At 46.6% G+C, this 27,540-nt stretch overlaps 1 pseudogene; it reads left to right on the plus strand.

The window, feature by feature from the left end:
• Positions 1 to 27,190, plus strand: part of LOC131478874 (cyclin-dependent kinase 1-like) — a 42,710-nt pseudogene extending 15,520 nt beyond the window's left edge.
• Positions 27,191 to 27,540: the final 350 nt, after the last annotated feature.

The following is a 27,540-nucleotide window of genomic DNA, read 5'->3' on the forward strand; positions in this document are numbered from 1 at the left end:
AGCATGTAACATAGGTTCTTTGCTAAATCTTATAATCAAGTCATGCATTAATTACTGTCACCTTCACCTAGTGCTGATTCAATTGTTTTTTGTTCTTTTGTTAAAGGGCAGTGAAAGGGATCAAGGAAGCTCAGCCAATCTACAGAGGGCCTTTACAAAAAACTTCCTTTTATCTATATAAACTGTTTTCTTTCCCTTAATATAAGTGCCAATATAAGACAAAAGTTTTTATAAACTGATTTCTTTCCCTAAACATAAGTACCAATATAAGATAGAGATTTTAAGCCATTTTGAGGGGGTTCACATTTGTTTCCCTTTAGAAGATGCCCCATGTACTTTTGCTTTCTATGGTGAGAAACTAGAATACATCATATCATGTGTTGTAACAGTTCAAGGCGCATGGTAAACAAACTCTTTGTACCTCCATGATTGCCATCAGTTCCAAGATATTATCAAGCCATTTCTTAAGGAAAACATTACTTATACTAGGGCAACTTCCAGGACAAAAGTGGGCACATAACAGGATGTTTGGAGACATTTTGGGCTCAATTGTACTATTGTATACTTTTAGCTGTGTGTCATAGCCTTACGTCGCTAAAGATGTTTTTATCATAACATGATTGATCAATTTGAGGTGTCATACTAGTTACAGGAATCACTTCCCATTAGCAGAAAAACAGCAACACCACCCTCAGGAGAATTCTATGAAACATCAGAGAGGTGATTGAGTGTCCATACAACGGGGTGAGGCAGCAATGAGGTGACCAGAGACATTCCGCCGGGCCTTGCCTCGCTGCTAGAAACTCCTCGTAGCCTTGCTAACCAAGAAGCAGTGCTCATCACACACCCATGCCATCCGACCCAACTGCATGGCTCCCCACAGCAACGCTGGTATTTGTACGAAAAAGAGGGGGAAATCGTTAGCCAGACAAAAACAAAAGCAGCTGCAGCCTGCCTCATGTCTCCGATGAGTTTACGTACACACTCCTCTTCCATGCACAGTCATGAGGAAGGAACACATGGTAAATCAATTCAAGATAACCGACTGTATGTACACCCGCAGATGCCCACCTGCCATAATGCAGCTTCAAGCTTTACTAATTTTAAATGGGTAAGAGCTGTAACTCATATAGAGCAACATTTGAAAGCTGAGTTATTCTCATTTCTATTCCACCATGTAATGAGGCACCACTATCAATGGCACGCGCTGCTCGTCAGGTTAACTGACAGTGGACAGGGCACGAGAATGGAGCTTCCGCACCCCGCCCTTCCTGCCTCTTCTAGCGCCATTCATGTTAATTGAAGGTGCAGAACGTGCACACTGCCTCTCCTGTCTTCTGCACCATCCACAACTGACAGAGCAGAAATTACTCCGGAGGCTCCGCACACCCGGCCCCTCCTGGCTGCTACTGTATTAGATTAAGTAAACTATAGGAAAACTGAGTAAGTCCCTTCCTGCTTGAGCTTTCAGATCGGCGCGATAGTGTAGTGATTAAAGTCCTCGCCTTGCACACCCGGGATCCCACATGGGCGCCGATTCTAATATCAGCAGCCCTGCTTCCCATCCAGCTCCCTGCATGTGGCCTGGGAAGGCAGTCGAGGACAGCCCAAGTCTTTGGGGCCCTGCACCCAAGTGGGAGAGCTGGAAAAGGCTCCGGGCTCCTAGCTTTGGATTGGCTCAGCTCCAGCTGTTGCAGCCGCTAGGGGAGTAAACCATAGGACGGAAGATCTTCCTCTCTGTCTCTCCTCCTCTCTGTATATCTACCTTTCCAATAAAATAAATAAATAAATAAATCTTTTAAAAAGAAAAAACCCTGCCTTCTACTGCTCCAGGTGTGTAACGGGAGCTGCTGTCACCAAGCTTCGGAAATAAAGATTCCTCTTAATATCCTACACTTTGAAAAAATATATCCTACACTTTGATCCTGTTGATCTCTGTCACACTCCACAACAACCTTATAGATTTGTGCAGGTGAAGAATGACAATTTTTCTATGTGAGCACACAAAACTAAATAAGATTAAATAGCAAGCAAATAAAATATGCAACAAGGGCCTGGTGCACTAGCCTAGCAGTTAAATCCTTGCTTTGAATGTTCTGGGATCCCGCATGGGTGCTGGTTCTAATCCCATTAGACCTGCTTCCCAACCAACTCTCTGCTTGTGTCCTGGGAAAGTAGTCAAGGATGCTCCAAAGCCTTGGGACCATTGTACCCACATGGGAGACCTGGAAGAGACTTCTGGCTCCTAGGTTTGGATCAGCACAGCTTTAGCCACTGCAGCCCCTTGAGGCATGGATTAACGGATGAAAGATCTTCCTCTCTGTCTCTCCTTCTCTGTATATCTGACTTTGCAATAAAAAAATAAATCTTTAAAAATATGCAATGAGGTTTTCCAAAAATGTTTAGATTTTTCAGTCCTAGGTGATTGAGCTTGAAATGCCGTATGGCTTCGGGGCACCTGCTTAGACATAGATTTGAGTGTCTCGGATGATTGATGACGGGTTCCATCCTTCCCACTGTGACTGTAGAAGCAGCTTCTGTTCACCTACGTGTGCATTGCCCAGGAGAGCTGAGGAACAGCTTTCAGCTGCTTTGATTTCCTCCAGATAGCACTCTTGTCCTCCCACTAGATAACGTGCAGGTAAGGATGTGAGGAGGCATGTAAGGAAAGGTCAGTGCTTAAACATGATGCAGAAACATGCAGCAAATGGCTGCTGAAGAAAGTAAGTGGGACCAAGGGGGAAATGGATATTACAATTCATATCATTTGTGTTCTATATGATTTTGCTTTCTGCATCAAGCACACATTGATGTGCCTGTGGGTGCGAGGAGAAGGGGAAGTAGCAAAGGTGAGGACAGAGAGCGCAGTATCTGCTCTGGGCAAGAGCTTAGGAACAGGTGTTCGAGTGCACATGAAATGAAATGGTCTTGAGGTAGAGGACTCAATGGGAGGACAAAGCAGAGCATCCCAAGTGCTCAGTCGATTCAGTCATCTCCATCCTCAATTCCTGCTGAGTTGTTGTTCAGGATTCTGCAAATGTGAAGCTCGCTCCTGTGGTCTGTGTCCATCTCTCCACCTGCACTCTTCTGTGTCCCACAGGCAGTTGCTGCGGTGTGTTCAATTGTGCCCTGCCCTCTTGAGGGGTGGGCAGGAGGGAACTTCAGCAAGATGCATTTCCCGAGTACCTAGGGGTTTTAATGCCTGGATATTCTCTTTAGTGTTGGCACCCCAGTTTCACTAACGGACTGTGGAGTGGCCGCGCAGGATCTTATTTCTATCTGGAGACCAGCCTTCACTTGATGCTGTAAGGGTCATGAAGATGGCTGCCTTGGATTGCAATGCTCACCTTCATTCCAGGCCAGTGAGCCTGTGTCACCATAAGAAAATCTTAACAAAGGCAGGCAGTCTAAGCTACCACAGTGGCTAGGAGTTAGCCTCTCTCAGAACTCCCAACCTCATCAGGAAATACAAGACTCTTTCTAGCCCCTATTCTATCAGCAGCACTCAGAGTATGGATCACAAGCCCTTCATCTGACATCAGCTAACTAAATATGCACTCATTTGTTGAAGTACAAACCTACTTTTGCAAAATTCTTGCAGTTTTGTTTGCATTCAAAGTGTCTCCACAGCTGTTTTATCACAGAATGCTTCATTCTGTAATAAAAGTGTATGCACTGTGAAGATTCACTATGGATACATGTGCCCCCAGGATGAAAATTATATGAATGTTGAACAAGACTGCCTGGCAAACAGCTTGTGTGCCTCTGGCCTCCGACCCCCGCTCACACTGAGGAGAGAAGCTTCATTCCGAGCCCGGCACAATAGCCTATTGGCTAAAGTATTTGCCTTGCTCACGCTGGGATTCTTAAGGGAGCCAATTCTAATCCTGGCAGCCCTACTTCCCATCCAGTTCCCTGCTTTGCAAAGCAGTCGAAGGTGGCCCAAAGCCTTGGTACCTTGCACCCATGTGGGGGATCTGGAGGCAGCTCCAGACTCCTGGCTTCAGATTACCTCAGCTCTGGTCATTGCAGCCACTTGGGAAGTGAGTCATCAGACAAAAGATTCTTTTTTCTGTCTCTCCTCCTCTCTGTATATCTGACTTTCAAAAAAAATATATTAACAAATAAAGAAGCTTCATTCTTCATTTACATCATGGAAACGTTCTCTAAAGGAACAGTGGAGTAAAGGTTCTACTGGAGATGGCTGGTTCTTGGAGGAGCTGTAGTTTCCTATTCAGCACCTCCTGGGCATGAACACGTGAGAACAGAGCCTGAGGCCTTCCCTTCAGGGAAAGGAGCTGGCCCGGCCTTGGCTGCACGGGCAGGCTTCCTCAGGGGCCGAGAGCCCTCTGGTCTGTCTTGCTCCCTACAGAAGGGAGCCAAGGACCGCAGCTAGAGGGCGTGTGACTCCGCTGAAGCTGGATCATCTAAGAACGGGAGCACAGGCTGCTCTGCTAAAATGTTTTGCTCCAATTTGCTGGCATGGCCTGGACAGGACACTGGCCCTAGTGTTGTCAACCAAGCAAATATCCCACTAATCCAACTTTTCTCCAACCATGGCTCTTAGATGTTTGCGGATGCTTTCCTGTCTGTTAACTCTCACCTGCTTTAATTGCAGACCACAGCAGTTTGTACTTCAGGGAGTGAGTTTCCTCTCACCACATGGTGGTAACATGAGGGTGTTCAGTACTGTTGCGAGGGCATATGGCCTTCCTGCTAGGGTCTGCCTTCCTTTCTGTCTGTGGTGAAGAGCAGATGCCATCTGCCAGGGTCTCAGGGGCCTGTGGGTGTTGGGTTTGTGCAATGAAAAGCAAAACTGCTGCCTGTCCTCTTTCTCAGGGGCTCAAATCAACTTTGCTTATTTACTTGATGTTTTCCTCATGCAAAAACACTTCTGCCTACTGTATGTACATGCACTCTGCCTGATTTTTCTTTTTTTTTTTTTTTTTTTGACATATTTTTTCAATGATTCTTTGACTTCATCCAGGCAAAGGCAAGATCAAAACTGCGGCCACTGCAGCTCTCCCTGACTCCGTTCTTCACTTGTTCCTCAAGGATGTCCCGGCTAGGGAGCACTTGGCAACAGGCCGTGCATTTAAAGCCACTCCGGCCATGTGAGCCTTTCAGGGGTCTTCACCCTGGGCCTCTCCTCCAGAGCTAGAGGCTCTGCTGGGCTAGCAGCCTGGAGACCCTCTTCTTGCTCTTTTGTGTCAAAGCTAGCCTCACCGTCGATGATCATACGCCTTGTAAGCACAGAACAGCTGGCCTCCTAGGGGAGTTTCCCAGCTTGGGTCAGTTCTTGTACTCTTGCCCTCTTCTTTGGCAGCAGCAAGCCATCCCGTGTGACTCATTTAGCATTTAGCCTGTAAAAAGGGAGTCAATGATACTATGATGGAAAAGTGGAACATTGTAACAGAAAAGAGCTTTTTGTGGCTTAAATCCACAGAATTCTTTTTTAAAGAATTTATTCTATTGAAAAGTCAGATTTACAGAGAGAAGTAGAGATAAAAGCCTTTGTCTGTTGATTCACTACCCAAGTGGCAACAACAGACAAATCTAAGCCAATCTGAAGCCAGGAACCAGGAGATTCTTCCAGATCTCCCATGTGGGTGCAGCGTCCCAAGGCTTTGAGCCATCCTTGATTGCTTTCCCAGGCCACAAGTAGGGAGCTGGATGGGAAGTGGAGCAGCTGATGGACATGACCTGGTGTCCATATTGGATACACGGGGATGCCAGGTGCTGGGGTCCATGCAGTGGTTGTGAATGACACAAAGATGTGAAGAGAACAGCTCCTCTGTTTGGCAACACCCAGAGGAGCTTCCAGCTGTTTAGCAAGGCTCAGCAGATGTCTCTCCAACCATCTTGACACAGTCTCACCACCTTTTACATGGACACTTAACCACCCCACAAGGAATTCAATTGAGGCAGCGTTGCTTGCATTTAGCCACCAGGCCTTCACGCCGGACCCTCCCTCTGTCCTTATGGCTGCCTCTGTCAGTGCTGTGTCCAGCTCAGCTGGTGGCACTCAGGAAGCTGGAGGCTGATCAGCTTGTATGTTTCTAAAAGGCCCAATGTGACTGCTACAGCCCAGACCACATTGATGAGTCAGAGCTCGCTCAACTGCAGGAGGCAATGGTGTGTTTTCTCTCCTCTTCCTCCACTACTTTTGTTTTCTGGGCCCATTTTCCATTCATGACGGATACCTCTCTATGCAGGCAAGCCGTGTGTGCATGTTTTTCTCATCTGCTGAATAAAAGGCATTGTATATATATGCCAGATGTAGAATTCCTCTCTTCCAGCACAAGAACCTGCAATAAACATTGACTGTGAATATGAATATTGAAGCAAAAACCGACAGAGGTAAGTGAGAAGCAGTGATGGCAGCAGTAGAGGGAGATGCCACAGCTCAGTTTCAGCAAAGGAGAGAGCAGTCAGACAGGAAGTCAGTGAGGAGCACCAAGCTTCAATCACTGCACAGGCAAATGGACGCACCAGCCCTACAGGACACGCCACCTAGGAGCTGCTGAACGCAAATTCTTCTCAGCTGCCATGGAGCAGTCTACAAATGGGACCACCTGTTAGTTTGGGAATCAGTCTCAAAACTTAAGAAAATTGTCATCGTACCAATGTCTTTCCTAACTGCAGTGGAGAGAAAATAGAAATCAGTGCTCTATAGGGTCAGCACTGTGGTATGGTAGGTTAAGCTACCACCGGCTGAGTTGGTATCCCATATGTGTACCAGCGTGAGTCCTGGTTGCTCCTCTCCTGAGTCAGCTCCCTTCTAAAGAACATGACAAGGTGTGGGGCATGACCCAAGTGCTTGGGCCCCTCCATGGTATGGGAGAAAATTGCAGCTTCTAGCTTCTAGCTCCTAGCTTTGTCCATGGCCCAGTACTGGATGTTTTGGCCATTTGGAAATGAAACAGCAATAGTAAATTCTCTCTCTCTCTCTCTCTCTCTCTCTCTCTCTCTCTCTCTCTCTCTCTTCCTTCCTTATTCTCATAATAACTCTGGCCTTTTCAATTTTTGTTTTGAATATTGTTTACATAGTTGAGTGGGATGCATGCCCATGTGGACCTCTGGTTTGTGGAGGGTCAAGGTGTGGAGGAATGGGGGAGGAACAGGGGTTGGATAAATGGTTCCATTTTTTCCTATTTCTCCTCTATTGCAGGGTGGTGTGCGGTGGCAGAGAGTGCTGCTTTTGCGGCCAAACCACATCAGCACCGGGAGGTGAGGGCAGTCATTTGATGATGCCTTAAAGGTTGGAGTTTGTGGAGTCCCAACAAGAATATAGGGCACCTGGTTCTTGACGGCCACCTGAGTGCATTTGTGTACAATAGAATCAACCCCTGTGATCCCAACAGGACAAGAACAAGGAGGCCAAAGTCTCCTGTCCCCAAAGCTCTCACAGATGCCTCCACTTGGACAATACCAACTAACAATAGAAGCTGTGTGAGTTTACAGCTGGGAACAGAGCAGGGGCTGGCAGCTTCCACAAGGCTTTACTCTGCCTAGCCTGCCAATATCTCCAGGACACCATGCAGTAGCACTGCACAGCTGTCTCTCTTCCCTGCCCATCAGGGCCATGTTCAAGTGCAGGGGCTCAGGCAAGGCATGCCAACTACAGGCAGCTGGTGCCACTCCTGTGCTAGGCAGATTAGGCAGGTAAGCTGCTTAGCACCTCTGCATGTCAGGGAGCAGGTAAGTGGATTAGAATCCTCACATGTCCTCTGGTTAGGTGAGGCTACAAGGCAGACTAGGCACGCCACAAAAGCTACCATAACATAGTACCACAAGCATAGAATGACACACGTCCATCTGGCAGCCAGAAGCCAAATTACAGGCCAGGATCATGGTCCCTTCTGAGGCTGTGACAGGAGGCCTGCTGCAGGGCTCTCCAGCAGCACTGATTGCTGGCCACTCAGCAATTCCCAGGCCATGGACACAGCCTCAGTCTCCACCTTCATAATCACAGTAGTCTCCCTTTTCATCTTTTATGAAGAAAAAACATCAGATCTATTTATTTGAAAGGTAAAGTGAGAGAGAGTGAGAGAGAGAGAGAGAGGTCTCCCATCTGCTGGTTTACTCCCCCAATGGCCGCACTGGCTGGGCCTGGGATGATTTAAGGCCAGGAGACAGAGGGAGCTGGATCAGAAGGGAAGCAGCTGGACCATGCACCTGTGCCCGTATGGGATACCAGCTACCAGCACTGCAAGCAGAAGCTCAGACTGCTCCAACAAGGTGCTGTTCCCTTAGCGTTATCTAACTCCCAAAGGCTATTCAAGCCCTCTAAAATGAATGTCAGATCCAGGGGTAAGACTTATGGTGTTGGGCCCGGCAGCATGACCTAGCAGTTAAAGTCCTCACCTTGAACACGCCGGGTTCCCAAATGGGTGCCGGTTCTAATCCCGGCAGCTCCACTTCCCATCCAGCTCCCTGCTTGTGGCCTGGGAAAGCAGTCGAGGACGGCCCAATGCTTTGGGATCCTGCACCCGCGTGGGAGACCTGGAGGAAGTTACTGGCTCCTTGCTCCAGATTGGCAGAGCACCGGCCGTTGCCATCACTTGGGGAGTGAATCATCGGGTGGAAGATCTTCCTCTCCATCTCTCCTCCTCTCTGTATATCTGACTTTGTAATAAAAAGAAAAATCTTATAAAAAAAAAAAGACTTATGAGGTCATTCCCCCAGGCCACTATCTCACTGCCCCTTTTTTGTACACACTGAGTATTGGGAAACATAATTGAGTAGTGTTAAATTCTGAGACACCACACACCTCAGTGAGAAGGGAACCTTGCCAAACTTGCTCTCAGGAAGGTCACTGTTGGTCTCTAACCAGATGACCAGCCCAATCACACTTTCCAGTGGGCAGCACAGGAACTATCCAGCTATTTCCTAATTAGAGACCACCAGTTGCGAAGATTTCTGCAGAGAAACACCTGCCCAGTTGAGCAACGCATGAGGTCTCAGGGAACTCCTCTAAACCCATGACACTCAACACGCTCCCTGAAGCTCCCACTCAGGAACACCCCGTCTGCTTTCCTTTCCTTCTTTTCACAATCACTTGTTGAAAAACTTCTCTAGAATCTATCTCTAATTTTTATTTCTATAAATAATTAAGGAATGAGCCCACAGATTTCACTAAGCACACTCCCTCCTGGGCGTGCCCTGCAACCAATTGAGTTGTGCAGAACGGCAGCAGAGGGGAGAATGCTGCCATGGGCTCTGGGCACCCCATCAGCCCCTAAGGGACTCGGGGGGGGGGGGCAGGGCTACTCTCCTCTCCCAGGATGACTGAATAACAGTGACAGCTCAGACAACACGATTCTTCCTTCCTTCTGTTACCTCCAAAGACAAAGCACTCAATGCAGGGACCAACACCAGATCCTAAACCCTTGAGAGGCCCAGTCGGCCAGTGTGCGCTCTGGGAAGAGGCTCTGCAGTGCATTCCCAGCAAGTACAGCTTCTTCAACTCCCCAAGACCACCAACTAGGGTCAGCCAGGAGCCTAGAAAAATCAGCATCGTAGAAGCCAGTGAACCTCTAGAGCCTTTCTAACAAGTTAGATCAGTTTTAACTATGCTTCATTAACCTTACTTCATTAAAAACACAGTTGTTTTCAGATCCTATAAACACATAAACCACTCACTAGGGTGGGATGTAGGTCACCACACTCAGCAGGACATGATTTTGACAAGCAGTTCCATGCATGAGTATTCATGCTTACATGGTACTTACAAGAATGTCAGATACAATGACAAATACAATCTAAACAACCTACAAATCTACAACCACCCCATGTCTCTCTCTCTCATGCTCACTCTCACTCTTTCCCCTTGATCCCTTGCAGCAAAAGCATAGATGCTGCAGCCACACATAGGCTAGTAGATGAGCAATTTCAAGTATCCACCAGTTTGTTTTGGATTCCCATCCTCAACTTGACCACTGAGTGAATTCCACTGTGATTTCTCAATCAGACTGATTTCTGAGGTAACAGGCAACCTAGGCAGGTCTCTTCATTGTGGGAAAAGGGGACATGGATAAGCAAAAGGGGATCCAGGTTCCATGTGAATGAGCAGGAAACAGGGGCGTGGAGCCTGATGGATGGGGAGTGGAGGGAAAGAAGGACAGAGAGCAGTGAGAAGCTGAGAGCAGAGAGAAGCTGAGAGCAGAGACAGCAGGCCACATGTCTCAGATGCAGTCAGGGCAACAGGCACCACCAGTGACTTCCATGGTGGCCTGGGGAGCCATTTACACTGGGAGAGTCTCAGTGTCATGAATATATTCCAAGGACAGTCACCTTTTATTACAGGCAAGAACTGTTCTCAGCAAGCCCCGATCTCAACTGCTCCACTAGCTGCCCTGGGTGCCATTGAGAGCAGAGATTTCTCCATTAGGCTTGCTTGAACCTGTTCTTTTTTTTCGTATTTATAGAAAGGGCAATATGCTAAATGTGCAACAATATCTGCTTTATTATTTTTGTTTCATTTCTTTTATATTTGAAAGTAAGATAAAAGAGAGGAGGAGAGACAGCAGGATCCTCTGTCTGCTAACTCATTCCCCAGTGGTTACAATGGCTGGGGTGGAAACGATCGCTAGGCAGCAGCCAAGAGCCTTTCCCAGGTCTCCCATATAGGTGCAGCGTCCCAAGGCCCTCAGCCATCCTCCACGGCCTTCCCAGGCCATAAGCAGGGAGCTGGGCAAAAGCAGGACTGCAGGAATTATAACTGTACGGGATCCGGGCATGTAAAGGCAAGGAACCCAGCTCCTACAGTACACTGAGGCACTCATCTGCTTACACTCAATTGTCTTCACAATGGTTTTTAAAACATATGTAACAGAAAGAATATTCTCATTAAGCCATCTTGCTCAATTCTTGCAAGCTCGGGTTGTCAGCATGGTGACATTTTAGGAAGCTCTCCAGTGTGAACTCAGACTTGGATTCTGGCCAGGTGGGGCCATATTTGTGTGGCAACAGAGCTAAGAGTCAGAAAATGGGAAACTCGTAACACAGTGGTTCCTGAAAACCATTGAGAGGTGAAACCATGAAAATTCTATTTCCTTTCTTCCTCTAATTGTATAAAATACCCTCAGGTGATGGGAGGTGTGGCTATGGAGCTCCAAACCTGGTCCTCTCTCACACACACAGAAGGCCCAACATTGACCCTGCGGTGAGGAAAGAAAGTAGTGTTTACAGCAAAAGTGTCTGGCAAGGATCAAGTGTCTATGGTAAATTCCTGGGCTCCCTTTGGAGTCAGCGGTGGGAGTTCTTACAGGTAAACTTGGGGCTGAGAGGTGTGTGAAAAGAGTTAAAGTCTTTGTACATAAGCCTGTCTTCAGCTGAGGCTACCCAGAGTCTGACCCAAAGTTAATTCTCATGCTTGCAGCTGGTTGCTAGGAAACTGAGAAGAGCTGCCTGCGCCCAGTGCTTTCGTGTCCAAAGTCTCCCAGCCAAGCTCAGCAACAGCCATTTCAGCCAAGTGGGGAGAAAGCTAGTGGGTGGGAGATCTTTTTGTCTCTGCTCTCTGTAAATCTGCCTTTCCAATACAAACAAGCACAATCTCACACAAAAATAGCACTTGTTGCTTTAACAGAAGATTAATGAACAAAACTAGGTTCTAATTCTGAGTCAGTGTACTTTTGATATTAAATTTTAGATGAAGTTATAAACAACACTTTAAGAATTACGGTCTATTTTCTCACTCATATTCTCAGATATATGCCCCTAAAACCTTGTATTACTTGCTCAAACCTTCTGCAACTCACTTGGATGTTTTAGTAGTTTTGTCTTATCTTTCCCTTGAATAGTTATTCTCTTGTATGACATTTTTGCAAGCAATGCTTTACTTGATCAAAAAGTCCTCTTTTTCTCAGATTTAGTTTTATATTTGCTATTGGAAAGGCAGATTACAGTGAGAAGGAAAAACAAAGATCCTTCATCCACTGGTTAACTCCTCAGGTGGCTGCAATGACTGGTGCTGAGCTGATCTGAAATCAGGAACCAGGAGCCTCTTCCAGGTCTCCCACATGGGTGCAGGGTCCCAGACTCTGGGCCAACCTCTCCAGCTTTCCCAGGAAAGAAGCTAGGAGCTGGAGGGGAAGAGGAGGAGACAGGACATAAACCAGACGTCATGTGGGATCCTGGAACATGAAGGTGGAGGATTAGCCAATTAAGACAACAGGCCAAGTCCCCAAAATTCTTTTTCATAACAGTTCTCATGAGGAACACATTCTCTTGCTTGTGACTCAGCTTTCATTTGCTGATTTCTTCAATTACATTGTGAAATTTAATCCTTTAAACTTCCCCAAATTAAGAATAAATAATCTGGAAAATGGTGTGGTACCCTATTACCTTGAACGCAGGTGTCCTCACCTTGAACGCTGCCCTGCTTCCAAACCAGGTCACTGCTTGTGGCCTGGGAAAGCAGTCTAGGACAGCCCAAAGCCTTGGGACCCTGCACCCATGTGGAAGACCAGGAAGAAGCTCCTGTCTCCTGGCTTCTAATCGGATCAGCTAGGCACTGGCCATTATGATCACTTGAGGAGAGAATTAATGGAGGAAGATCTTCCTGTCTTTCTCTCTTCCTCTTGCATATTTTATTGTGCAATAAAAATGAATCTTTAAAAAGGTTAGCACTAAGACTAAATTTTCTTCGTTAAAAACATTAAATTTGAAGCTTATTCATTTAAACCTGTGTTAAACTATGTTTCCTATGTGGGCAATTTGTGAAAACATACTTGGTAACAAACTCAGAATCCTTAGCATTTGAAATGTTAAAATGATCTAAGAATACGTTTAGAAGCGTGGAACTCATCTGCCTTTAACCCCAATTTATCCCTAGTAATGATACCTTAATGATTTAAGATGCTCTGATATTATAACATCTCTTCATTTGAATCAAGCTCAAAATTAGATTCATATGAACCCAAAATTACTTTCAACTCCAACTTTTGACTCTGAGTTGTGGTTTCATCGCTGCACTCTAGCAGCTCACAGCATGACCTGGGTAACTCCAGCAGATAACCAAGCTCCCTTCTGCCCCTCAAGGCAAGTCTGCCAAACAAGCTGAAACTGGGCTCCTGCCAGTGCTGACCACTGTGCCCAGGGTTCCACTGTGCTCCTAGGGTTGCCTTAGTCCATGGGGGAATGTCATTTCCAACTGAACAAACAATCCACTGGACCAACAACATTTACTCTCCCTGCTCATCCCCCAGACATCCTCAGCAACGCTCGGGTCCTAGTGGGAGGTGGTGATAAAAACCATTGTCCCATTTTCCAGCGAACGCACCAGAAAATGTTATGGGATTCATGGACTGAAAGACCAGACACTAAGGTCTTTCACAGGAAAAATTACTATTCTTGCTGTGCCACATGAGGCTCAGTCACATGCATATCCAAAAAGATTGAGTCCCATACAGGGGCATCTCCTTATTTGTCATTTTGTCTAATTTGCAAACCAGCAGCTATTTCAGTCCCACAGGGATGAGCCCACATCCCCCATAGAATCTGCTCCCGGACCCGGTGCTCTCATGGCTAGTTAGTGTCACGGTGCAGCCTTCTGTGGCCCACCTCTTGCCTGATACTCACTGGTGGTCCTGTGGCGAGCCCTGCCAGGCACGACCCAGCCCTAGCTTTCCTTTGACCAGAGGGTGATGGTCAATACTAACTAGCTCAGCTCGGGTCTCCCACAAGGCTGGATGCACTGGTGTGACCAAGTGGACTGGCCACTTGCTTTCTTTGGCCTTCTGTGTGTAACAAAAAGAACCAGAACTAATTTCAGTTGATGTAAAATGTTAATTGACATAAATGTTCTTTTATCTGCCAGTCAATTAAAACAGAGCTCTTAAGAAATCTCTGCCAAGGAGACACAGCAGTTTCTAATTTCTAGTTTCCCTTCTCCAAAGCACCTGGTCTCAGCCCCTCCCTTACCTGCCTGTGCAGCAGCCTAGTTGGTGCAAGTCCCCCAGGAGTCATTCCTCACCTGTAACATACTCCCTCAGTGATCCTCCCTCCCACACATCTTTTCAAATTTAAATCTAAATTTTCATATATTGCTTAAAGTTATGTCTTACTCTCATTAACTTACATATTAGTGAAAATTTATAAAGTGATTTTGGGGTTTTATATGCACAAAATTTATTACAATATGTTTTTTAAAAGGTTCTTGCCTTTTACTTATTCTAAGAAGCCAAAAAAAGCACATAAATTTATAATTGGAAATATTGATTCTTTTTACATTTCCCCCAGTTTGTTTCAGAAAATTTTATCTAATTTACTTCGGAAACTAAAATATTAGGCTATTGTGATTATTATCTAAAGTCATACGCTTACCAAAGAGCAACATTTGAAACTTCACTGTACTTACACATAGGAGGTAAGGGACATTCCACTATACGTTCACATACATAGTTTGTTCTTGTCTCCAAGTTATGCCTTTATGACTTAAGTATACAGCTTTTTTGACATGAAATCTCAGAAGAAAACAATACTAATGACTCTGAACATACCTTTAGTTTTATTTTTATCAAGAAATGCAAAACAACTTATCAGAGGTTTCTATATGTCAAATGGTTGTAAACCTAGCTGCCTGAGACACTGTAACTCAGAAACCTGCCATCACTGCCTTAGAATTACCTCTTACTCTTCATAATCCTGGTTAGCTCTAGCTGTTCTTGGCTGGGATCTGCAGCAGAAAAACATTCCTTGAGCACTCCATTCACTAGACTAACTGCAGACTTGGGAAAGGGGTTGAGCCTTTTCCCTGTATAGTTACATTCCTGGGATTCTTGCTCCCCGCTGTCACTTGCAGCAGGTTCCTCTTTAGCAAACTATAAAAGACTTTAAAGTCAGGGGTAGCCCCAGGGCCTCCTCATTCTTCATGGTGTAACTCACATGTAAGTTACACAATGACATCTGTAGGGTGAGAGGCTGCTGAGGCAGCACTAGAGGAAAAAGGAGCATCCTGCTCAAATCCCAGGGGAGCTGCAGCTCTCCAGAGAAAACCCAAAATGTAAGAAAACACCATTTGGAATACTCCCAAGGGGGGAAAATAGAGATGTGGGCACAAAACAGCTTGAAGCAGAGAGAGAGCAAACCAGTGGGGACCTGGATTCCCAGCTCTGGGCCCCCAACCCCTGTCTGCCTTACGGGGTCACCACTGGTCACAAATAAACTCAGGTGCTCTTTTGCATGATTGCACCCTGTGTTGGACTTTCCTGCTCTCTCCAACCAGGAAACAACACAGTGGTGCCTGAACACAGGGTTTAGATTCTCCCTCTTTCTGCTTTCCTCCCCACAGTCACTATGCCTTGTAGGAATGTGCTCTGGGTGAGGGCAGTGCCCCTTGATCATCCAACCTCCTCTCTTGGCTTGTGGTCTGGGAGGCCATCAGCAGGCTTATTGCCATGGCACAACTCCCTGCAACTGGACAAGTCTCCTTTCTCTTCTTCCCCATGGTGAGGAGCTTGGGTATTGTCAAGGACCTGGGGTGGGGGCTCCCCCTTGAGACAGCCACCTCCTGTCTTTTGTCAAAGGCGAGACTGAGCATCTTCTGACACTGGTGGAATTGCTGACAGGGTCTGATAGAGTGATTTGCATTCATTTCCTGCTCACCTGATTCTCCCTGAGCCTCTGGGCCAGGAAGTGGGCGGTGCCTCACTTAAGGGGCCCTCTGTGGAATGGCTATTTCTGCCTCAGGAACTCCCCTACTATGCCACTGCTTCCACTGGTGAGTGTGAGAGCTTGGACTGGAGTGGACTGGCTGCAAGATCTGTCAGCTGACAAGTATGCTGGGTTTTGGCAGGGCTGGGCAGGGCTGGGCAGGGCTGGGCAGGGCTGAGCTACTATACCAGCTGGTGCACACAAGAACCAAAACAAGTGCAGGCCAGATGGAATTTACTGTAAGGCTCACTGGCAAAAGGTAAGACTAGGTGCAGTCACATTAGGTTGAACCAGAGTATCTGCTTTAAGTGCAGGGTCTGGAGCTGGTAGAACCGTGGGCACTCTCCTGCTAGGCTGCATGCTCATGAGCATGAGAACCAGGGCTGGGATTGCACCAGGCTGAACAACATGTAGCATATATGTGGGCCTGGTGTGGGGGCGGGGTGGACTGAATGGAGCTACAATACCCATGGGTGTGTGTAAGAGCTGGGTGGGATATGGAATGGACCTGACTAGACCACAACACACACCAGCACACCAAAAACGGGCTGTGGTGGGCCTTGTGGGAACTATTAGGAGTTGCCCCAACTAGGCTTTAGCACCCACTGGTGTTTGTGATGATGGGATCTGTTATAGGTTGGGTTGGGCTTGCCCAAAGCACCCATTAGTTCACGTGAGATTCTGGGGTCCATGCAGTAGGTGTGGATGACATGAAGGTGTGAAGAGAACATCTCCCCTGTTTGGCAGGGCCCAGGGGAGTTTCCAGGTGTTTTTCAGGGCCAGGCTGAGTTCTCTCTGATCACCTTGATGTGGTTTCACCCCCTGTTTGCATGGACACTCAAGCACCCCACTAAGAATTCTGTAATCTATTGAGCCATTGCTGTTGGCCCCTCTGAGATAATTTTGCAATCTATGTGAGCTTGAGAGTTAATGTCGCTGATAATGTCTTGGTGAAGGTATCTTGGACAATTTACACACAAGCACAGTTAAGCCCATGCCATTTCTGGACACCTTTTTGGGTACTTAACCATTGCCTCAGAATCTGGCCCAGACATGTAGCACACCTTCTGGGAAAGGGCATGATAAATGTCCTAAATGTTAATGCAAGTGATGGGAGTAACAGCTGTAAATGCTATGGCAATAAATATAGTTACTGTTATCTCAATGGCTATCCTGTCTTTGCAATTTCTTTGGGACATAGAAATGTAACTGTTCTGGCCACTTTTATAATTTTTAGCTAAAGGAATTAAGGATGCTTTTATTAAAGAAATATGCTTTTAATTATTGTTTCATTGTTTATAGGGTTGTAGAGCCTATAGTTATACTGGACTTCAACATTTGAAACCCTTGTCTTGGATTTTGATGTTTTTTCCTTGTGACATATATTTCCAGTTAAATGATGGGTAAATTGTAGAAATAGAAATGTAGTAGGAATGTCTTACTGATTAGCAGGTAATCGCATGTGCCTTGGCCTTGGAGTCCTGGCTGTTGCTCCATGGATGCTACTGAAGAATGAATAATGGCTTGCTTTGAAGAATATGAATACAGTACTTTGCAGAATTGTCTTAGGGGCACCTGCTTAGCCCTGAAGTACAGACAGAATGACCAAATGTCCATACATGACCCCTTAGTCTTGAAGTAAAAATATAATAATTACTTGTTTGTGAAGAAGCTTGTGAGGTGTCTGAATAAATAAAAAGGACAGCTTCTTCTTGAGCTGTTGCGAGAAGGCACCAAGTGACAGTGTCTGTGTCTTTCTTTATCACCAACTCCACGCACACTTCCCCAGCTCTGAACTCAGCTGGGGCTGGAATCTGGCAGTGAAAGGTTCAGCTGGTGGCAGATCTGACTAGGCAGCTGGCTGGCAAGTGCAGTGGCTGATGTATGTGACAGGCCCAAACTGCTCCTGCACTGGCTGGTGCACACAAGAGCCAAGTCTGAAGTCATCCTAAGCAGGGTTTCTTGGAGGACTCCCCAACTAGACTGCTGGACTCAAACTCTGGCCTCAGGGAAAACCACAGGCTCTGTGCTCCCACTTGGAGTGCACGTGTTGGATCTGGGCCTCCTCAATTCCTCTTGTCAGAGCAGGGGGAAAGCACACGAGGGACATGGCAGCCAGCTCATCCAGGCCAGCAGAGGATGGTGAGTGTCTCGTCAGAGGATGGAAAGCAGAAGAGTTTGGACAACTGTCCTGGCCAAACATTGCAGCAAGTGTCTGGGACTGTGGAGACAGTCATGTGGACATTGTCACCATCAAACCTTGAAAAGATTCTCTCAACTCTGGAGCTGTTGTACAAGAACTGGCGCTAAGGCAGCAAGATGGCTCTGGGCCCGATGGACTGCAGTTCAGCTCAGGAGTGTTGTTATGCTGTAGGGGGCAGTAAGCAGATGTGGTTGTGGCTTCAGCTCTGCAGGTGGCAAATTTTCAAGAATCTTGGTGAGTGTTAGAGCGCAGTGGTCACACGTGAGTCGCCAGGCTGGTCAGTGCCACAGCTCTGCAGCTGTCCTGTCGTCCCTGGGTCAGTGTTGCAGTCTATAGCCAGTGACAACCAGTGGCTATCCCTGCTTTGAGCTACAGCAATCCTATCCTGCTGCCATCGCTGTCACCTCCCAGCATTTACAAGCTTCCCCAAGGAATTCCCAGGAGTCAGGTGTGAACAGGAACATTTATTTGATCATGCCTGGGTCTGCAATGAAGATGAAGATCTCGAGCTTCCATTTTTAGGGTTTTTACACACACACAAAAAAAATCCAGCCAATCAGACGGTTAGTATTTGGCTCCTCTACTTGCATGGTATCTTATCTTTAGGACAAACTATTGGTTAGTTCCAAGGTAGGTGGTGGGCTGCCTATCAAGGTGACTTGGCAAGTGTCACATAGGTTAAATGTTCCCAATGGGGTGCATGAGCAAATGTCCCATAAGTTGTCAGGCCTGGGGCTCACACAATTTCGTAGTACAGCAAGTGAAGCAGAAGTTACAGAACCAGAAATATAGCAGTTAGCAATGAGCAGTAGTCAAATGGTTACGATTTTGGTCTTTAAGTTCCTCAAGGGGGTGAAATCTGCAATGTTGCAGACTATCAAAGACTCTCCAGTAACACCTCCAGGGCATGCTCCCCCACATTGGGGTCTTTAAGGCATCATCGAATGACTGTCCTCCACCCCCAGACAGTAAGGTAGTATGACAGCCAGGGACAATCCTGCCTCCTATCTCGCCTTCCCAGGAAGACACAGGAGACAAGGAAAAACATTGAAACATTTATCAAATACTGCCACCATCCTCCATACCTCGACCCTCCCTTCCCTGATCTGAGGCTTTCGTGGGCATGCATCCCTCTTAACTATGGAAACAAAATTTTAATATAAAATACATTTTTAAAAAGGCAGGTATTAAAGGCATAAAGGAGGAGTAAGGCAACTCTTACAGTTTTGAAGGGACCAAAAATAGTACAGGGCCAACTCTTTATGCCATTAATAGAGGAGCCCAGCCAGATTTTCTGGTTTGGATTTTGACTGAGTTTTTATATGTAATAATACTTCCTAAATGGCAACAATGACCATATCTGTCCAGGCCAAAGGCAACTCTCACCACAGCACACTGTCAAAATTCTATTTTGCTGCTGCTATTGCTGGTCATCTCTTCCTGACTGATTTACTAATCAAAGCCTGTCCTAGGAATGGATCTGCAGGGGAGTATTCTACAAGTCAGGGATTGAGAGTCTTGTGCTTTCCACAACTGTGGACACACACTCACGGCCTCAACAGGCTTCCTCTGTGGGTGACAGGAAACCACTGTGCTCTGTCCCAAGCAAGGTTCCACCTTCTAAGAATACTGCCAATCCAACACGGCTGCACCCTCACCTGCCTTACAGTACACATGAGTCCCATTCGAATGGTGACTAGAATGAGGGGGATTCATGCTAACAGGTGGTGAATGCTATGGAGCAAATGAAGCAAAGTGATGCCCTGGGGCTCTGGCTTCAGAGCAGACTGGCTGAGAAGGTGATGCTGTAGGCAGATCCTGAGGGAAGGCTGCAAATCTCTTTTTTTTAAAGATTTATTTTATTTTCATTAAAAAGTCAGATATACTGAGAGGAGGAGAGATAGAGATGAAGTGGAGCTGCTGGGATTAGAACCAGCGGCCATATGGGATCAAGGCGAGGACCTTAGCCACTAGGCCAAATCTCCACGGGGTCCAGGCAGACACTCTGTAGGAGAGTGGGCCTGCTGGGGTGAGGCATGGGACACAGAACAACCAGAGAATACAGGGGCCATTTCCTGTGGGGTCAGGAGCTCTGCTGCATCTGGTTCCAGTGCTGAATGAGAGGCTCAGAGCAGCAGCTTGCTGGGTGGTACTCAATATTGCTGGAGTCTTGGGGAAAGGCAGGTGTGCAGACCCTATCCATCCATGCTGCTGAGGGTAGCCCTGCCTGCTGCACTGAGAGTGAACTGTCCCTGACCTGAGAGATGGAGTCCACTAATACGTGGTCTGGGACATGAACTGGCCCTAGCAAGCACAGGGCTCGCCTGAGACTGAGAGCCTGTGGGAGAGGAAAGGACACTGAGGCCTGTGAAGCCTTTTAGGAACTGACTGGGATGGTGGCCCACCCTGACTGGGATGGTGGTGACACAAGTCATAAAAAGAAGAGGATGCAGTGTAAGGCGAAAGAGCAGAATCCTGAGTCCCACAGGACCAGCACACCAAGTTTTCACCACAGCCCAGGGCTGGAGGGCTTGCTAACTGGCCCTGGAGTATGAGTGCTTCAGTAACAGGCTCACCACGCTTCTCTCCCCTTACCTGCAAACCATTTGCAAAGCTGCCCTACAGCTGAGCCCTGCCAGAAACAAAGCATTGTAGCCAAAATCAGTGCCAAAGTCAGCTGTCTGCTGACTAAATGGAGCGGCCACTACAGCGTGGATATTTCCCTGGAACATCGGTCCCAGCTGCACCTATGGATGTGCAGGCTCATGTGAGCTGGATTCGCCCTGGGGCCTGGTGATGGACAGGGAAGGGCTCCCTTTACCTGTGTCCCACTTAGATGTCTCACTGGGCTTTGCACATCAGCTCAGGTGCCAGGCACCTCTGCACACTGCATGGGAGCCTCTCCAAGATGCTCCCTCTTCACCCCTTCTCCATTCATGTCTTCTCGCCAAAATGACATCCTCCAAATGGAAAATGAAGGCACTACACAGAACCAAGTTCCTGTAGATTCACCACAGGTCTCCCCAGGAGCCATCAAGATAAAGGATTTGACCATCAGGGTCTGATCCTGCTCAGTCCCAGTCCCCACAGCCCATGAATTTTATGGGTATATTTGGCCAATGCCAGATTCAATCATCTAGTTTACTCATCTCAAATCTTCAAAATTTTATAATTTTTTTAAAAATAATTATTTTTTTCTTGTTTGAAAGGCAGAATGTCATGGACAGCGTAAGAAACAGAAAAGGATTGTTCCATGGTTGTACCAAACCAGGAGTGTGTATCACTACGCTGATTTTTTGGTGTGGGTGGCAGGGGCCCAAGAACTTGAAATATGTCCATGGTCCTTAGCAGGCACATTAGCCTATAGGTGACCCAACGCACAGTACCTGGGACCCAGAACTGGCACTTGGATGTGGGGTGCTAACACTGCAATTGCAACTTAACTTACTGCACCACAATCTAGGCCTCTCCTTGTAACTTTCTCATTTAAGGTTTATTTGTTAAAAAGGCATAATCATAGAGGGAAGAGATACAGAAAGAGATCTTCCATCTGCCAGTTCACACCTTCAGGAGACACAGTGGCTGGAAGTCAGTAGCCAGGAGCTTCAGCCAGGACTCCCATGTTGAGGCAAGAGTCCAAGCACGTGTGCCATCTTCTCATGCTGTCCCAGGCTCATTATTAGCAAGAATCCAGCTCAGACTAGGGCAGCTGGGACTGGAACTGCACCCCTATCGGATGCCAGTGTTCCAGGCAGTGGCTTTGCCTGCTACACCCATTGTAGCTTCTTTCAGCTGACCCACTTAACTTCTGTAGGCATGATATGCTTAGGCAGTGTCCAAGATGTTCTGTCTTTGTCTACCACTGTGGAGTCATTATCCACCTGCTGCCATGCCAGACACTTCCCAAAACAAATAATCCCCTTAGTTTGCACATAGTTATGGACCCAGCATGATGGTTGGATTAGTTCATACTTCCCCTTGCAAGAGCTGCGATCCCATATGGCTCCCTGCATGTGACCTGGTAAAGCAGTGGAGCATGCCCCAAAAGTCTTGGGACCCACCACCCAAAAGAAGCTACTTGATCCTTTGAACCGATTTAGCTCCAGCCATGCAGACACTGGGAGAGTGAACTAGCAGATGGAAAATCTTTGTCTCTATCTTTCCTTCTGTCTGTAAATCTGCTCAGATTCTCATGCGAATGAGGATGTTCTCTTTCCCTAAAACCCTGCATGAATTCTCTCATGCCTAAAGCCTGAAACAAATCTAAAACCAGTCTCTCTCTCTGCTCTGTCCCTTCCTGAAACATAAGCATAGAACCTGCAGCCACATGTAGACTTGAAGAGGAGCAAGTGCAAGCACCCACCTGGTTGTTTCTGGGTTGCAATCCTCAGCCTGACCACTGAGTCAACTTCCACTGTGATTTCTCACTGGACTGGTGACCGAGTTAACAGGCCAAATATGACCAAATTCTACAGACGCTTTTTAAACTATAAAACTCATTTCTAACATTCCCGTCACTTCCTTGGAATGACCTCTTACTCTTCAAAATCCTGGTTAGTGTTAGGGGGTGTAAGCAAGATCACTCCAGACATGTGTAAGGTTCATTAAGGAGTCTTTACCAACCAAGCTTGGTGATAAAAGACCATACTAGAAAAAGCAAATCACAAGTCCATATGGCAATCCAATCAATCATAATCCAACCAAACATAATCCCAAAAGGAGCAAATTGTCATTACCCGTAAGTCCATCCAATAAGCTGAAGACCTATGTCTCAGCTTCCCCAACAATATAAGTTATCCTAAGAGATATGCAACAAATATCCTGGGCACACTTACAAAGCTGCAGACATTCACCCTTCCCTGGCTTCTCTGGCCACATTCCATCACCATTAGGCCTCACCTCTGCTGGAACTCCTGATAGTACACAAACCAGAAACAATATTACCATATCCATTGTCTCATGTAAGCAGTACCCAAGGACCATGATTGTTCTGACCAACAGAGCCAGTAACGTGGACAGGGAGAAGGTCTGGTGATGAAGCACCGACGGGAGACCAGTGATGGTAGAAGTCTGCGAAGTCTCGTTTTATTGCTGCTTCACCTCTCCTTATATGCTCTTCCCCCACGTCCGAATTTAGCAGAATATTGCATACAGATCAATCCAATTACTCCAAGTGTTTTTAGTCTCAAGCCCAGTTTCTGTTTCTACCCAGCTCTACGAGTGCTAATCAACTCCTTAGCTCACTGTCAATGGGTGCTGGCTATCACTGGCTGCACCCCATATCAGCCCTAGCAGTTCTTGGCTGGGATCTGCAGATCATTCCTTGAGCACTCCATTCACTAGACTAACTGCAGACTTGGGAAAGGAGTTGAGCCTTTTCTCCAGTAAAGGAAATAACAGCCTCATTTCAGACTCGGCTGCACTCTGGTCATTTCAGTTACATTCCTGGAATTCTTGCTCCCCGCTGTCACTTGCAGCAGGTTCCTCTTTAGCAAGCTATAAAAGACTTTAAAGTCAGGGGTAGCCCCAGGGCCTCCTCATTCTTCATGGTGTAACTCACATGTAAGTTACACAATGACATCTGTAGGGTGAGAGGCTGCTGAGGCAGCACTAGAGGAAAAGGGAGCATCCTGCTTAAATCCCAGGGGAGCTGCAGCTCTCCAGAGAAAACCCAAAATGTAAGAAAACACCATTTGGAATACTCCCAAGGGGGGAAAATAGAGATGTGGGCACAAAACACTTGAAGCAGAGAGAGAGCAAACCAGTGGGGACACTGGATTCCCAGCTCTGGGCTCCCCCGCCCCCACTGTCTGCCCTGCAAGGTCACCACTGGTCACAAATAAACTCAGGTGCTCTTTTGCATGATTGCACCCTGTGTTGGACTTTCCTGCTCTCTCCAACCAGGAAACAACACAGTGGTGCCTGAACACAGGGTTTAGATTCTTCCTCTTTCTGCTTTCCTCCCCACAGTCAGTATGCCTTGTAGGAATGTGCTCTGGGTGAGGGCAGTGCCCCTCGATCATCCAACCTCCTCTCCTGGCTTGTGGTCTGGGAGGCCATCAGCAGGCCTATTGCCATGGCACAACTCCCTGCAACTGGACAAGTCTCCTTTCTCTTCTTCCCCATGGTGAGGAGCTTGGGTATTGTCAAGGACCTGGGTGGGGGCTCCCCCTTGAGACAGCCACCTCCTGTCTTTTGTCAAAGGCGAGACTGAGCATCTTCTGACACTGGTGGAATTACTAACATGGCCCGACAGGGTGATTTGCATTCATTTCCTGCTCACCTGATTCTCCCTGAACCTCTGGGCCAGGAAGTGGGCGGTGCCTCACTTAAGGAACCCTCTGTGGAATGGCCATTTCTGCCTCAGGAACTCCCCTACTATGCCACTGCTTCCACTGGTGAGTGTGAGAGCTTGGACTGGAGTGGACTGGCTACAAGATCTGTCAGCTGGCAAGTATGCTGGGTTTTGGGGGAGGGCTGGACTACTGTGCCAGCTGGTGTACACTAGACCCAGACTGGGTGCAGGCCAGATGGAATTTACTTTAAGGCTCACTGTGGCAAGAGGCAAGACTGTGTGCAGTCATATCACCTGAACCACAATACCCTGGGCAAGAGCAGAATCCAGGCTGGTAGGAGAACTGTGGTCACTCTCGTGCTAGGCTGCAGCTCACACTGGTGGTCATGAGAACCAGAGCTAGCATTGCACCATGCTGAACAAGACGTGCATTATTTTGGGTCTGGTGCTGTGATGGAGTGGACTGAATGAAGCTACAATGTACAGCAGTCAGGATTTCAATCTGTGCTTTATGAAATGCTGGCACTGCAAAAGCAGCTTTACCTGCTGTGCCACAGAACTGGCCCTTTCAGTGTGGTTTGTATCTGAGTTGCTGTATTTGCTCATTTCAGGTTTTTTGTTTGTCCACACCTCAGGGTGTGCTTACCTCAAGACCTATTGCCGGCGGCGACGCCCGCACCACCGCATTCCCCAAGCTGAGCCGAGGGACTAGGGTTGAAAATGGAAACAGACAGTGGGTCATTCATGTAAGGAAAATGCCACTTTATTGAGAAAATGCTGCTCTTTTATACTATTTTCTAATTTTCTATACATTTCCACCCTCACTCCCGGGGCCTTATCTATCTCTCCATTTGACATTGTTTAACCTCTTCTGGACACACTCTCAGGAAGCTGCGGTAGGAGGGATGGCCAAAGATTCTCAATCCCTGAAAGTTTGCATAGATAACAGAGCAAACAATTCTGGGAATCACTCAAGCATCCTTGTGACCAGCATGCAGGCTAGACGGTGGAATTTTCCCATGGTTGGGTCTAGGAGATGTCGGCCACAGCAACCTATGACACCTGGGGATAAAAGCAGTTGTGTGTGAGTGGGGATAAAAGGAGTTGTGTGTGAGTCGGGAAAAACGTCTTAAGCTGAAGGTGGAGCAGGTGTTCTTGGCATGATGAGATTGGAGTGTGAAGTGGAACCCTCCCCAGGGACAGGCAACAGGTTGAGGGAAACATCTCTTGATGCGTCCTCTAGATATTGCCTAGGTGGACCCCTGTGCGTGAGCCATAGGTGCAGAGGAGGAAGGCAGGGCAGGGCAAGAGGCTCCTGTGTGGACAAGAATGCTTCCTGTGCTACCAAAGCTTACTACCCTGTGGAGTTTCCTTTGACAGAAAAATGATCCAAATGATAAATATGCAAGTCTAATATCCAAATCTCTTAATGCTACAGAACCAGGTGCATTGAGTCTGCAACTTGCAAGCCTGGCTGTTAGGATGGCCAGCTCACTGCTGCCTGCAGGAACCCCACTCCCTGGCTGTGAGGTCACCCAGTGCTCCTTAGGGCTGCCTGGGATTGATTGCTTGGATGCTCCAACTCTCCTGAATGTGTCTTGTAACCCACATGCCTGGGGTAAGCTAGGCACTTCCCTTGTTACTATAGCCCTGCTGCTTAGGGTATAACAATACAGGAAGCCAGAGGTTTACCACTTGATTCCTGGACGCCCATCTGCCCACAGGCACAAGTGGAACTGCCTTTCCTCCCAAGAGTCTCAAGTCCTGCTCAGTCCCTTCAGCCTGTGTCCTCAACATTAAGATTAAACAATTGACTACGGTAGAAAAAAGTAAAAATCATTATTGGTTTGTGTAGTTTTATCAGTTTAACCATAGCTATTTAATATCATTTGTCTTCCACAGTTTTCTATTCTCTGACAACACTTGCAATCATATTTATGAAATACACTTTAACGGATTTTTCTGGCAACTTTTTTTTTCATTTGCTATTATTATCATTTTATTATATAGTTCCATAAGCCCTGAAATTACTCTTCCTCCCAAATCCTCTCCCCTTGCACTGATTTCCCCATATATTAATCCAGTGGTATAGTTCCATATAAACAGTCATAAGGCCATCATTGCAGGGGTACACAGCGGCAGAGTTCAGCATCCTATTGTCAAGGTTTATTTAATAGGTTCGTCGGGAGTGCATCTTTAATCTGTAAGTAAAGATGCTTACTGTATTCTATCTTCCTATCTGGATATGGAAATTCCCATTATACAATTACTGTAGATGACCTTAAATGAAAAGACACAAAATAAAATCAGCAACAGGAAGAATAAAGTAACTAACAATGCCATGAAGTTAAATGACATGCCACTGAATGACTAAGGTGTCACTGAATAAATTAAAAAGAGAATGAAGAACCTTCTTGAAGAAAATGATGCTACTGTATGATCTGTCAGTGAACAACTTAATAAGAAAAAAAGTGTTTTAGAGAAACAAAAACTAAAACACACACAATCCATGAGAACATCTTAAATATCATTTGTAGGGCAGGTTTGGAAGAGGCATATTCCTTACTGTTGAAGGATTTTATTTCATTTTCAAAGACAAAGGAAAACTTTGCAGGATACATTATTCTGGGCCAACACATTTTTGCTTTTGGAAACCAGGATGTGTCACTCCATTCTCCTCTTGCCTGTAGAGTTTCCAAAACATCTTGGGATGCTTTTAAGTTTCTAAGTTTCCTCTTGAAACTGACTCCTGTTCATCTCACACTCATCTCATACTCATCTCCCTGCTGGGACCAGGTCAGCAATGAGGTCAAATCTGATATGGCAGTGAGAGACAAACACAAGCTCACTACCAAGTGCTTGATCAGTGACACTGATGTTTGTTTTCCTTAATCTGTGTGTAACCTTATATTCTGCTCCACAGATGGAAAAGAATTCCTGATGGATCCTTCAATTCCATCACCTTTAAGCATGGAGAAGTTGGCAATACCATTCCTCTGAAAGGGTCCATTCTTCTTGGTGGAGATGGCATTTAATGAGAGGGATAGTTTAATAGGTCAGATTTCTGTTAGAATAAGAGAAGGGAAATCTTTTAAAAAGTGTGCAAAATGGGGGAGCTTTGGCAGTAGCTCAACTGGCTGATCCTCAACCTGCAAGTGCCAATATTTCATACGGGCATTATGAGAGCTGGAAAGTTTAAAATAGTGTCAATCTTGTTAGGACGTCTAAGTCTGCTTGAGTCTCAGGGTGAGCAGAAAACATATGCTCTGTTAGGGACACCTATGTAAAATCAGAATATAAGAAAAACATCTGTCCACTTTAAAACTTGGCTAACTGTAAAACTGCTGGCTAGGGACCTCCACAATGGCTCAGTGGCTTAATCCTC

The sequence above is a fragment of the Ochotona princeps genome, unplaced genomic scaffold (genome assembly GCF_030435755.1).
Source record: "Ochotona princeps isolate mOchPri1 unplaced genomic scaffold, mOchPri1.hap1 HAP1_SCAFFOLD_849, whole genome shotgun sequence".
Lineage (NCBI taxonomy): Eukaryota > Metazoa > Chordata > Mammalia > Lagomorpha > Ochotonidae > Ochotona > Ochotona princeps.